The following is a 12,864-nucleotide window of genomic DNA, read 5'->3' on the forward strand; positions in this document are numbered from 1 at the left end:
ACAATCTATTCCTTCTCCATAGTCTGTTATTGTTCTAAAAGCTCCCATGGAACTTATGTACCATGAGTGACTTTTTGGACATTTTAAATACCAGTGACATAGATTTGAGCATCACAACAACATGCATCTGACAGCAAGTAGTGTTTACCTGATGAGTGCCTCATTTTTACTGGTGTGCCTGATAAACCATGGCATTTCTGTAATGAAAAATAGTGTAGTGAATGTTCTATGATGATTAGGAAACTATCATGATATTAGTAGTTCAGTAGCAGAATTCTCCCTATTCATATAGGAGATCTGAGTTTGATTCTGTCAGTGAACCACATTCACAGCCACTACCCATCTATTAGGCTCCATGGATCTTGTGAATAGAATTCCTATTCAAATTCTAGTTTATTAATTTCTGGCTTGTATGTTTTTGAAGAGTAGATACTTGACAGGTTTTACAGCACACAAGTTTTGCAAATGTTATAAATTTGACATAGCTTTATTTGAGATTATATCAGACTTATGATATTATTTTCATTTAATCTTATCTTCTACCTAAAGGGTGGGTTTTAGGTTGTATCATGCAGATACATTTAAAGCACTCTCTTTATCAGTTCTTTTCCTTTGAGTGGTGTAGTAGACACAAAGAGACTTAAACAGTGGATTGACTGATTTATTAGTTACACCAGTAAATTAATTTGTTTCATTAGTGAATTTTACTACCTTGTAGAGATTTCCCTGTAATATTACAGGGTCAAGTCTTGTTCCATTTTTTGTTTTCCAATGTTTTCTCTAGTTTTTAGTAATGTAGGTAGCCTGAGAGGTGTGGAGAGAAAGAACACTGCTAGAAAGGGTCAAACTGCTTTGGAGGGATCAATTTACACACCCACACATTCTTACTTTCACCCTGCTTTCCTTGATCTCTGTAAACAAAAATCAAAATATATACTACATGTTAGTTGTCAGAGAATTGTGTGATAAAGATTTATTGAAAAGAACCTAGGCTTTCCTGATGGGACTAGCTCAGCAACCAAGTTTCCAGTTGGTTCTATTTTCCCAGAGCCCTACACTCCAGGTTTCTATGCCAACGATGACTGAAACCGCAGGCTTTTCAGAATGTATGCTTTCTGGAATACTAAGTAAGGTTCTTTGTTGTTACTGAGAGGTGACCTTTGTGGTAGTCAATAGGCCACCCTGAAAGCAGGGTATGTGTTTGTTGTTGCTTGCCAACCATCCTTAGGATCAATTGTTTCTTTTGGGTAGGGTAGATTCTTTATTTTTAGGTGTCTTTTAACACTTTTTCCATACCAACTCAGGGAAAGCACTTATTTTCTCTTCAATTAAAGTTATATTTGCACATACAACTCCTCTCAGTAGGAAAGTCAAGGATCCAGAAATGATAAAGCTTTGGGGATGTTTAAACACTTAAATGACTCCCTTCCTTATCCCATTCTATTAGTATTGCCTGCCATCTATAGAATGCCTGCCTAAACATGGTTTACCTCATTTGAGCTTTCCAATGATCGTATGAAATAGTGAGCATATTTCCCCATTTTATAGATGAGAAAACTGAGACTTGGAGAATTTAGGAGCCAAGGTGAAACTTGCCAGCTTAGAATCCAGTGTTCTGTAGGTTTCATAAGTGGGGAGATACTCAACTTCTTCATCCCCACCAATAAATATCTCCTTCAAGATACTATAAATGTAAACTTACCTTACCTCAACAGGCTCTGGAGTCCTAAGTTGCCACTTTAGACATTGGCTCCCTATCGATTCCTGGGAGTGGTATATGATGCAGTTGACCAGAGTGTCAGGCTCTATACTTCTCTTGACCCTGAGCTGTAACTCTGTAGCTCTTCTAGTCTTCTCCAAGCATCTGACTCCTAAGCAATTCCCAAATTGTTGAAAATAACTCTCAGAGTCAGATTTTATAGGCAACAACTATGATACCAAACTAAATCCAGTGCCATTAATTCTATTCCAACCCAGAGCAACCTGTATAGAGTATCCAAGACTGTCAATATTTATGGGAACATACAGGCTCTTTTCCTCATGGAATGGCTGGTGGGTTTGAATCATCCAATGCTTTCTAAAGGAGTTTATCTTGTAAATTGTTAATGTACTGATAATCATAGATTGGAGGCTGATAACCATAGATTGGAGGCTTGAGTTTCCAAATGTGCCTAGGAAGAAAGGCCTACTGATAATAATTCCATTTTTTTCATCAGCTTTTTGCAACCCTGTGGAGCACAGTTCTCTAGAGGGTTGTCATGAATTAGAATAAACTCTATAGTACCAGTTTCTTTTGGTTGTTGCTGGTGTTTGTTTTTTAAGACTGTGAAACTTTGGAGTTACTTCCTTAAGATGAGGTTTTGGTGTTGGTATCAGGAGGCAGCTTAAGATTTTGAGCCCCTTTTTGTAGGATCTTGTCTTGCTCACAAGAAAGAATTGACAGACTTGATGGTAGATTTTCTGCTATTGAGTAGCTTTCTGTAACTGACCTCCCCTTTCAAGGTAAATGCATCCGTGAACCCCACATGCTCCAGAAACTAAGGGTCAATTCAGCCACTGTGAGTGGTGTGAACACTCTGACTTTCCCTCTCTGCCCTCCTCCCACACCCTTTCACTAGCTCTGCTTTCTTTGATGAATAAGGAAATGTGGCTCATCGGCCCTTCACCATCCTTCGTGCTGGGGATGCATGGGGGAAGAGTGCCTCTACTTCCCTTTTGTAGTAGGAACCCTTCCACTGTCACCCTCCCCCGCCCTCTTTGCCTGGGTCTGTTTAGCTAACAGCATTTTGGTTAATGGCAAAGATTGAACTATTAGGATAGAATTTAAAAATCAGTGTGTTTGTTTTAAGAAAATGTTGCTCTACTCTTCATAATAAGTAAACTCCTTAGAGATTCTGACCTTTCAAGTTAGAATGTAGTTATTAGTTTGAGATTAATACCTCTTTACTCCTCCCTACTTATTTTCTACTTGTTCACAGCACCTATCCACCGAAAAGCTAAATCATTTATCTGAATTGTTTAATCATTGGGGAAGTAGCTTTCTACAACCACACAAATCATCTAAAGCGCTATTACTCCCATTCCCGGTATTTCTGGACGCTTCTGAAGGAAGTTTAATTGTCTCATGAGTACACATTGACCCAGCCATGAGTTTTACAGTTATTGCCCTGATCTGCCACTTAACTGAATTGCTGCTCTTTTATAGCCCTCGTCTCAGGTATGTTCTCCAAATGTTGTCATTTCTGTGTCAAACTCAGTGAGCAAATTCTTTTGGAACACATAATGAACTTCAGAGTTTCGTAATAGTTCTTCCTATTTTAGATAAAGGACAATGTAATAATATAAATATTCAGTTCAGAATCCTACAGATGGGGGAACAGACACCAACTGACCTTACCAGTAAACTTAAAACGTTGACAGCTTCAACCTTTTTCTCCTTTTATCATGATATTGTTTATTGGCCTACTTGTAAAGATTTTGGTTTTCTTTTTGTGGCAAAATCTATACTGAAGGCTGCAGCCTTTGATCTTCACCACTAAGTGCTTCAAAGTTCTCTTTCCTCTCAGCAAGCAAGGTTGTGCCATGTACGCACTGCAGGTTGTTAATGATTCTTCCTCCAATTCTAATGCTGTATGCTTCTTCAATTACCCCGAATAGGGCAATATATGACAAAATAACGAGGTATGAATTACCAAGGGCATATGAGGGAGGGAGGAAAGGGGAGGGAGGGTCGGGGGGGAAAAGAGGACCTGATGCAAGGGGCTTAAGTGGAGAGCAAATGCCTTGAGAATGATTGGGGCAGGGAATGTATGGATGTGCTTTATACAATTGATGTACGTATATGTATGGATTGTGGTAAGAGTTGTTGGAGTCCCTAATAAAATGTAAAAGAAGAAAAGAGAAAAAAATGATTAGGGCAAAGACTGTACAGATGTGCTTTATACAATTGATGTATGTATATGTATGAACTGTGTAAAGAATTGTATCAGCCCCAATAAATTGTTAAAAAAAAATTTCTCAAGTTAAATTTACTCATCATACAGATTGAGTAAATAAGGTAAAAGGATTGACCCTGATGTGTAGCTTTCCTCATTTGAAAACAGGTAGTGTCCACTTACTCTTTAAGAATTATTGCCTCTAGATCTATAGGTTCTGTGTGAGCACAATTAAATGTTCTACAAATCCAGTTATTTGCAATGTTATCCCTAGTTTGTTATAGATGAAAGCACAGTAAACATCTATCTGTAGTCTCTGCTTTCAGCCAAGATCCATCTGACATCAGAAATGATATCCCTTATTCGACATTCTCTTCTAAAGTGATTTGAATTTCTAGCAGTTCCCTGTTTATGTTCTGCTGTGATCGTTTTTAATTATCTTCAGCAAAATTTGCATGGAATAGTAAAGCTATTTTAAATAATTTCCCAATTTTCTTAGATCACCTTTCTTTTAAATGGGCAGAAATGTGGATATCTTACAGTTGATTGTCCAAGTAGTTTTCTTCTAAAATTTTTGGCATAAATGAATGAGTGCTTCCAGCCCAGCTTTCATCTATTTGTGTATTGAAACATCCCAGTGAGCATTTCCTTGGAGCCTTGGTTGTTTTCCAGTGTCTTCAGTGCAGCTTGGATTTCTTCCTGCAGTGTTACTGGTTCTTCATCATATGCCCCTTCCTGATATGGTTGAATGTGGGCATTCCTTTCTTCTTTTGACAATTTCTGTGTCATTCAATATTTTCCCCACAGAATCCTTTAACTTTGCAAGTGGAGGCTTTGTTCATGTCATTATAATACTTTACAAAAAAATTCTATTAGAACCAAGAAATGAGTTCAGCAAAGTTGTCTTCTATATGAGCAAAGAAAAATCAATATTCACCACCATCAAGTGAATTCTGACTCCGTAAACCTAGAATATTAAAAAGAGATAAACAATACCCTCCCCTTGGGTTGGTTAGTGCCCTGTTCCCCCGTTACCCATGTCTTCCCCCCCGCCTTTTAGTTGACTACCACGTGTATCCCTGGATTTGGTCTGCCCCCTGGCATATTACCTGGTTCTCACCCCAGGAATGTTTATATACAGTTAGCTTTTTCCCTATACTCCTTTTGCATTTTTTTAAAGCTTAACTCAGAGGACTCATGTTGTTCTTGTCCTTTTGTGCTTGATTTACTTTGCTTAGCATAATTTCCTCCAGTTCTTCCCATGCAGCCATGAGTTTCATGTGTTCATCACTGCCCTTTAGGGATGTGGAGTACTCCATTGGATGTATGTACCACAGTTTTTAAATTTACTCATCAGTTGATAAAATTTGGGATGTTTCCAACTCTTTGCAATTGTGAACTGTGCCACGATGAACATTGGAGCACAGATGTCTGGCCGTAGTTTTTTTCTTGCCTCTTCTGGGTACATGCCCAGTACGGGGATTGTTGGGTCATATGGTAGCTCAATTTCCTTCTGTTTCAGATATTGCCCTAAGGGACAGACAACAGAAAAGTGGGTGAAGGGAGACATCAGAGAGTGTGAAACATGAAAAAATAATAATAGTTTATAAATTATCAAGGGTTTGTGAGGGAGGGAGGATGGGGGAGGAGAAAAATGAGCTGATACCAAGGGCTCAAGTAAAAAGAAAATATTTTGAGAATAATGATACCAACAAATGTACAAATGTGCTTGACACGATGGATGGATATATGGATTGTGATAAGAGTTATGTGAACCCCCAATAAAATTATTTTTTAAAAATCAGTTGCATTTCTGTACACTTGCAATGAAAAATCTAAAGTGAAATTAAGAAAACATCGCCATGTACAATATCCTCATAAAAATAAAACACTTTGGAATAAATTTAACCAAAGATATATAAGATTTATATATTAAAAACAAAAAAATTGTTAAAAGAAATTAAAGAAGACCTAAGTAAATGAAAATATGCTATTTACATAGATTGAAAGACTGCTTTTGTTATGATGACAATACTCCCCAAACAGTTTGCATTTTCAATCAAATCTTAAGTTTTTTTTTCTCCTGTTTTTGACAAACCTAGGAGGTTTGTCCTAAAATTCACATGAAAATTCAGGGGACCCAGAATAATCTAAACTGACTTGAATGAGAAGTATAAAGTTGGAGTACTCAAAAATCTAATTTTAAAACTTAATACAAAAGTGAAAAAATCAGTGTATTAATGACATTAAGGTTAAATATATGTTAGTGGAATAGAACTGAGCCTAGAAATAAATCTAAAATTTTAATCAGTTGGTTTTTGAATGGGGGAAATAAGTCATTTACACAAATGGTGCTAGGGCAATTAGATCTTCATGTGCAAAAGAATGATGTTGGACACCTTCTTCACAGTGCACAAAAATTAGAAGAATTTATAGACCTAAATGTAAGAGCTAAACTAGAAGAAAATATGAGTAAACATTTGTGATGTGCTTAGAAAATGAATGGTTCAAAAGCACATCTGACAGAAGAAAAAATATACGAATTAGACTTTATCAAAATTAAAATTCTTTGTGCCTTAAATTATACAATCAAGAAAGTAAAAACATACCCACAGACTAAGGGAAATACTTGCAAATCTGATAAGGACCTATTTCTAGAATATATGAACAATACATATAAGGCAATAAAAGAAAGATAAAGAATCTAATTAAAAACAACTGGACAATCTGAGTAGTTGTTTTTTTTTTTCACAAAAGAAGATAATACAGATGGGCAGTAAACAGTCTCAACATCATTAGTCATTAGGAAGATGCAAACCCAAACTACAGTGAGATACGACTTTATACTTGTGTGGATGTGAAAAAAGTGGAAACTTTGTTGATGACGCATAATTCCAAAGCAACCTCAGTGCTGTCCAGTCATTTCTGACTCATAGTGACCACATAGGGCAGAGCAACCCCTGTGGGTTTCACAGATGGTAAATCTTTAGGGTAGTAGAAAGCCTCATCCTTCTCCCAAAGCTAAGTGGCTTTAAATTGTTGACCTTGTAGTTAGCAGCTCAGTGCTCACTATGCCACCAGATCGCCTCTTCATTACAAGTCTCAGTTCCTACTCATAGTGACAAATAGGACAGGATAGAACTTCCCCTAAGAATGTAAAATTGGTATAGACTATTTGGAAACCAAGTTAGCCATTACACAAAATGAGTTGGGGGGTGGAAGTTGACTGATAATGAATATGGTTTTCTTTTGGGGGTGATGAAAATATTCTAAAATAAGATAATAGTGATAGTTGAATAGCACATGGATATGCTAAAAACCATTACATTATAAAATGCATGAATTACAGCATATGTGAATTATATCAATAGAACTATTTTTAATATGAGATAATCCTTCTCATAGCGCAACCTAAGTTTGCTATGAGTTTGAATAAACTCAATGGCAATGGGTTTATTTTTATTTGTTTGCCTTTGGTATTCCTTTTGAGCTAATGGCATCTGTGAAAGAGGAGAACTATTTTTCAAATACTCTACATCGTAGTGGTCCAGTGCTGCTATAACAGAAATACTGCAGATGGTGTTTATTTTTTCATAGTGTCAGAGACTACAAGTGAAAATTCAGAGCACCAGCTCTAGGGGAGATTTTTCTCTTATCTGTAGACTCTGGAGGAAAATCCTTATTTTTCAGCTTCTGCTTCCTAGTTCTTTGTACATCTCCATGCATGTTGGCATCAACCTTCTTCACCCACGCTGCTTTAGCTTGCTTGTGTAATTTTTTTTATATTTCAAAAAAGATTGATTTAAAACACCCCATGTACCAATCCTGCATCATTAACATAACAAAAATCCAAAATGGGATTATAACAACATGCACAGAGATTAGAATTTACAAAACACATTTTTTGAGGGACCAAGTTCAATCCAGAACATTTTGTCAATTTTCTTTAATTATCCAAACATCTCTAAAAGATTCATATTATTTCAGTCTTCATTGGTTTGTGTATAATTTCAGTATATAACTGGAATTCCTTTGGAAAGAAGACATAATTATTCATTTGGAACTCTTTATTTGTGATGATATGGCATCATTTACACCTGAGTTTAATGTTTCTCTGTCATAAAGATGGGAGTGCCTACCTCAAGTGCTAACTCTGTGCGAAGGTAACTGTGTAAATCCTGGGATAAGAGGAATGAGGCTATGATAAAATATCTGATCATGAACAAACACCAATAGCAGTCATTTTAACATAGGACTTGAGTTTTGTGAGAAATTGTAGATAACAATTTGAGAGTCATACACATAAAGTGAGCAAGGTCAAGAAAAAGACCTGGGATATGTAAACACTGTACAAATATAATAACAAACCCAGATGGTGGATATGTTCCCCCGGGGAAATGGATGAGCAAAGATCAAAGGAAGAGACTGAGAATTCTACCTTGGAGGATTAGTGAATAAGAGATGGGAGGATCTTTCAAGGAATAGAAACCAGTGGAAACTTGCAAAACAGCAAAATGAGATCAGGTGCATCAGAGTGCTAATTGGAGATGGATAGAGCCCCTCAGATCTGGCTACAAAGACTTTCATGGTGACCTTAGAGTAAAGAGCATCAGTGGACTTTTGACAGCTGAAGTCCAGCTTTAGAAAGAAAATGGAGACGTCAAATGGGCCACTTATTTGATCATGGGAGAAGGAACTGGCTGGCTGACTCCATAAAGATTTACCATCTAGTGGGCAGCTGTATACTGTCCTATAGGGATAGTGTTGCTATGAGTCAATTAACTCCAAGGCAATAGGTTTGTAAGTGTGTGTGTGTGTGTGTGTGTGTGTGTGTGTGTGTTTATTGAAAGAAGAATGCAAAGTGTGTGCTGATGAGAAAGAATAGATTTTTCCACATAAATGTATGAAATATTTTGCCTTTTTTGTAGGCAAAATAAAAGTTATTCTTGTTTGAAGCAAGCTGGACTACCTTCACTTGGAAACAGGGAAAATGATTTTGGAGACACTAATACAATACCATAATGAATATCATATTTAATCTGTTCTTTACTTAAAACATTATCATGAGTTATAGAACTATAGAAAAGCAACCACCAAATGATTTCTCTTATAGGCTTGTCAAAACAGTGACTGGAAGGCAAGGAATTCACATGGGCTGGGCAGATATGTTCCTAAAACAATCCAGAAGATAGCTGTTTATTTTGAAGATGATTAAAAATAGATTCCTGGCTGCTTTCCTCAGTAGCCTATGATACTTCTGAATAACACCCATTTCCTTTCATTTAACCAAAATGTGAAAGGACAGAGACTAAACTCTCCAACGTTCCAATCAATAAATGCTATGAGCTTATTATAAACCCAGCTTATTTTATCTTACAGATCCAACAATAATAAACGCTGTGAGAACAATATACTATCATCTCTGATAGGAGTGTGATACTAGAAACATTAGGAGATTGAACATGTGGTTTCTCAAAAGAACTCAAGTATTTGGGCCACAATTCTAAGGACAATGTGTACTACTCCACATTAATTGATGCTGTGTCAAAAGTTCTATCATTTAAAGATTAAAGAATAGGCCCCTTTGATTAGATTGCAGAACTTGTTGATGCCCAGAATTCTTTGCCTTGTAGCTCAGTCTATTTTCTGCTTTTATGGTCCCATGTCTGTACCTCTTCTCTTTGATAAGGATACCACTTAGATTGGATTAGGACCCTCTTCCAGTAGGAACTCATATTACCTGGTGATATCATCAAAGACCCTTTATCCCCAAAAGGTCACTTTCACAGATACCTGGTGTTAGGCCTTCAACATACAGGGAACCTCATGTTGCTGCACTTTGCCTTATTGTGTTTCGTAGACATTGCGTTTCGTTTGCTTTGTTGCGTTTTTCACGAATTCAAGCTTAGTTTGTGGTGACCCTCTATGAAGCATGTCTATTGGCACAAGTTTTTGAATAGCATGTGCTCACTTCATATCTCTGTATCACATTTGATGATTCTCAAAGTATTACAACATTTTTCATAGTTCTATTGTATGTTTAATACACTATAGTGTAAATATAACTTATGTGCAAGGAAAAAAGTTGTGTGACTTAAATTGCGATATCTGCTTTAATAAGGTCGTCTTACAACCAAACCCAAAATATCCCTGAAGTATACTTGTATATTTTGGGGGACATAATAGTCCCAGTTCCCTAAAACCACATACTTTTCCCCCAGCTGGTTTAGGCATTCTATGGAATGAAAGAAGAGAAGTTAGAAACTGATAAGGGTGAAACAGGAATTAATGAGATCCCTTTAGCTGTTTGGTGTCTCTGTCCACAGGGGCAGGTATGGGAACTAATGTGAAGGGAAGTCTTTGCAATCTTTATAAATATTTCATAATTTACATTCCTTAAAAGCTTGATACCTCTCCTCCCTTCCTGAAGTCTTCACTTCTCCTGCCTCTCTACGTGTTTATCAAGGCCCCATAGCAGAAGAGTATGAAATCATACTCAGTTTAGCATCTTCCTGTATTGGGCAATGAGGAACACATTGTTGGATTATATTTATAACTCTTTCTTTAATGTCTCCAGAGGACTGAACACATTGAAAATATTGTAAAATAAATTTTTAATGAAAAGAATCATTTATATGACACCATTACTTGAGTGAAAACACATTTTACAGAGGAAAGTGTGAATTTTTTTTGGCAGATTTCACTGAAAAATTTTCCACTGTGCTCATACTGAATCCCAGCCTCTCCCCTGCCCATAGCTATTTTGGTGTTGTGCGTAAATTCTCTGCCCATATTTCACAGAAGAGTTTACCATTTTCCAAAGAGGGTCTTGTTTCTGCAGCAGTCATCTGATAGTTCAGTACTTCTTAGTGTCTGTTTTCACTCCTTAGATACATAAAAGATGGATGTGAAAAATACATGCAATTTCACATTTCAAATTTTAATTTATTTTGGAAATTTAAGATATCTTGAGAACAATCCATTTCAAAATCCCCACCACCACCCCCATTCCCACAGGAGATAGAAAAGTCTGGTGTTTTAAGACAAATGTCCTTTTACAATAGGACATTTTTGGTTCTCTGTATATTTACTACCTGATATCCCTGGGATTTTGTTTACTCATTTATAAAAGAAATAATAATAGTACTTGTCTCCAAAGGGTTGGTGTGACCATTACATGTGATAATGCTTGTGAAGATCTCAGGCAATGGTAGTGATAATGTTGGTGATTGATGGTGGTGGTGATGATGATAAAGTATTGGAGTCTTGTGCAGTTGTATCAAAGATTACAGCACAGTATTTTTCAGATGAGAAATCAGATCCCATAATCTGCCAAAGTTACTTGAATTTGTTACTGTGGAAGAGAAAGTTACTTGTCAATGGCTTCTATGGATTCTGCATGTGTGTGTGTGTGTTCTCACACATGTACACATGCTCTTACAGTTTGTATTCTTAGTTTCATGATCAGGTTTGCTCTAACCCCTCTTTTTCCTCAATCTAGCAAACTCTTAATATTCTGCAGTGCTCAAAATAGACTTTCTATATATATTTATTCAATTAAAAATAAAATTATCATACAAAATTATATTTGAAATATTCTCAGATATTTATCAGGCCACTTAAAGCTTTATAAGACATGAAGGGGGGAAGCGATTACAAGGATCTACATAAGGTTTCCTCTCCGGGGGATCAACAACAGAGAAGTGGGTGACGGGAGACGTCAGACAGTGTAAGATATGACAAAATAATAAAAATGTATAAATTATCAAAGGTTCATTAGGGAGGGGCGAGCAGATATCAAGGGCTCAAGTAGAAAGCAAATGTTTTGAGAATGATGATGGCAAAGATGTACAGATGTGCTTGAGATAATGGATGGATGGATTTTGATCAGCATTGTACGAGCCCCCAGTAAATAGATTAAAATAAATGAATTAAATAAGTAAATAAGGTCTTAGAAATTACTTAACTCTGGTCACTTTTCCTAAGAATGCACTCTGCATTCCTCATCTCTACTTTTGCATAGCATGTTGTCTGTCACACAACTCAAAAAGGGTGTTCTGAATAATTAGTTATCTACATTTTATAGAGTTCTTTCAAGCAATATGGACCAGCTTAGGATAACAAGGGAAATTTTGAAAAAATTGCAGAAAACCCAAAGAATCGACAGGAGACTAGAGCTGACTATATTTAAGTATGGGAAGAGACCAGGACAACTCTGAGCGGTTAGTGGTAGCAACCAAAGCCTTGGCCTTTGCAGCAGGGAAAGGCTACTCAGATTGTTGCCAGCAGAAAGAAGCCACAGCTAACCTTCTACTATGCTATGATGGCTTAGAATTCTCTGAGAATGTGTGATGGACCAAGCTTATATCGGATATATCATAAACTCACAGCCTGGCTGTACTAGTAGCCAAAGGGAGCAGAGGGGAGTGGAAGAAGGATCTAGTTGGCCCACCACCATTAGTAATGGCAAATGATACCCAGCAATCTACATGGCTGTACAAAAAAAGAAGGGAAAGGAAGTTCCCCAGAAAAAACCAGGGTACTACTGAGAAAGGAGTACAGATCCTGGGGAACCAAACATGGGACTCTAATATTTCTATTATTAGAATAATCTGTAGTTTAGCCAGTATGAACTTTAAAAAAAATCTGAATGATTCCCCTTTTCCATCTGTATCCTGTTTGTAGTCTAAAGATAGTCCACACTGTCACCTTGATCTCCTCTGGGACCATCATTCCAAAGAAACTGGATATGACCTCAGGACTTGAAAATATTTTTGCATCGGGGTTAGATAGTAGGATAACCTAACTTTAATTTTTCTAAATAAGTAGAAATAAGTTCACACTTATCAGATTCTCTAAATTAAGATGGATTAATATGATGCTAGGAGAATGATCCTCTTATTATCGAAACGTGAGTCCTGTATAGATA

General features: G+C 36.7%; 1 protein-coding gene across 1 annotated transcript in view; it reads left to right on the plus strand.

The window, feature by feature from the left end:
• The window catches only part of MAOA (monoamine oxidase A), a 70,157-nt gene that overhangs the window by 33,857 nt on the left and 23,436 nt on the right, over positions 1 to 12,864 (plus strand). The gene's annotated exons all lie outside the window — the stretch shown is intronic.

This window comes from Tenrec ecaudatus, chromosome X, assembly GCF_050624435.1.
Source record: "Tenrec ecaudatus isolate mTenEca1 chromosome X, mTenEca1.hap1, whole genome shotgun sequence".
NCBI lineage: Eukaryota > Metazoa > Chordata > Mammalia > Afrosoricida > Tenrecidae > Tenrec > Tenrec ecaudatus.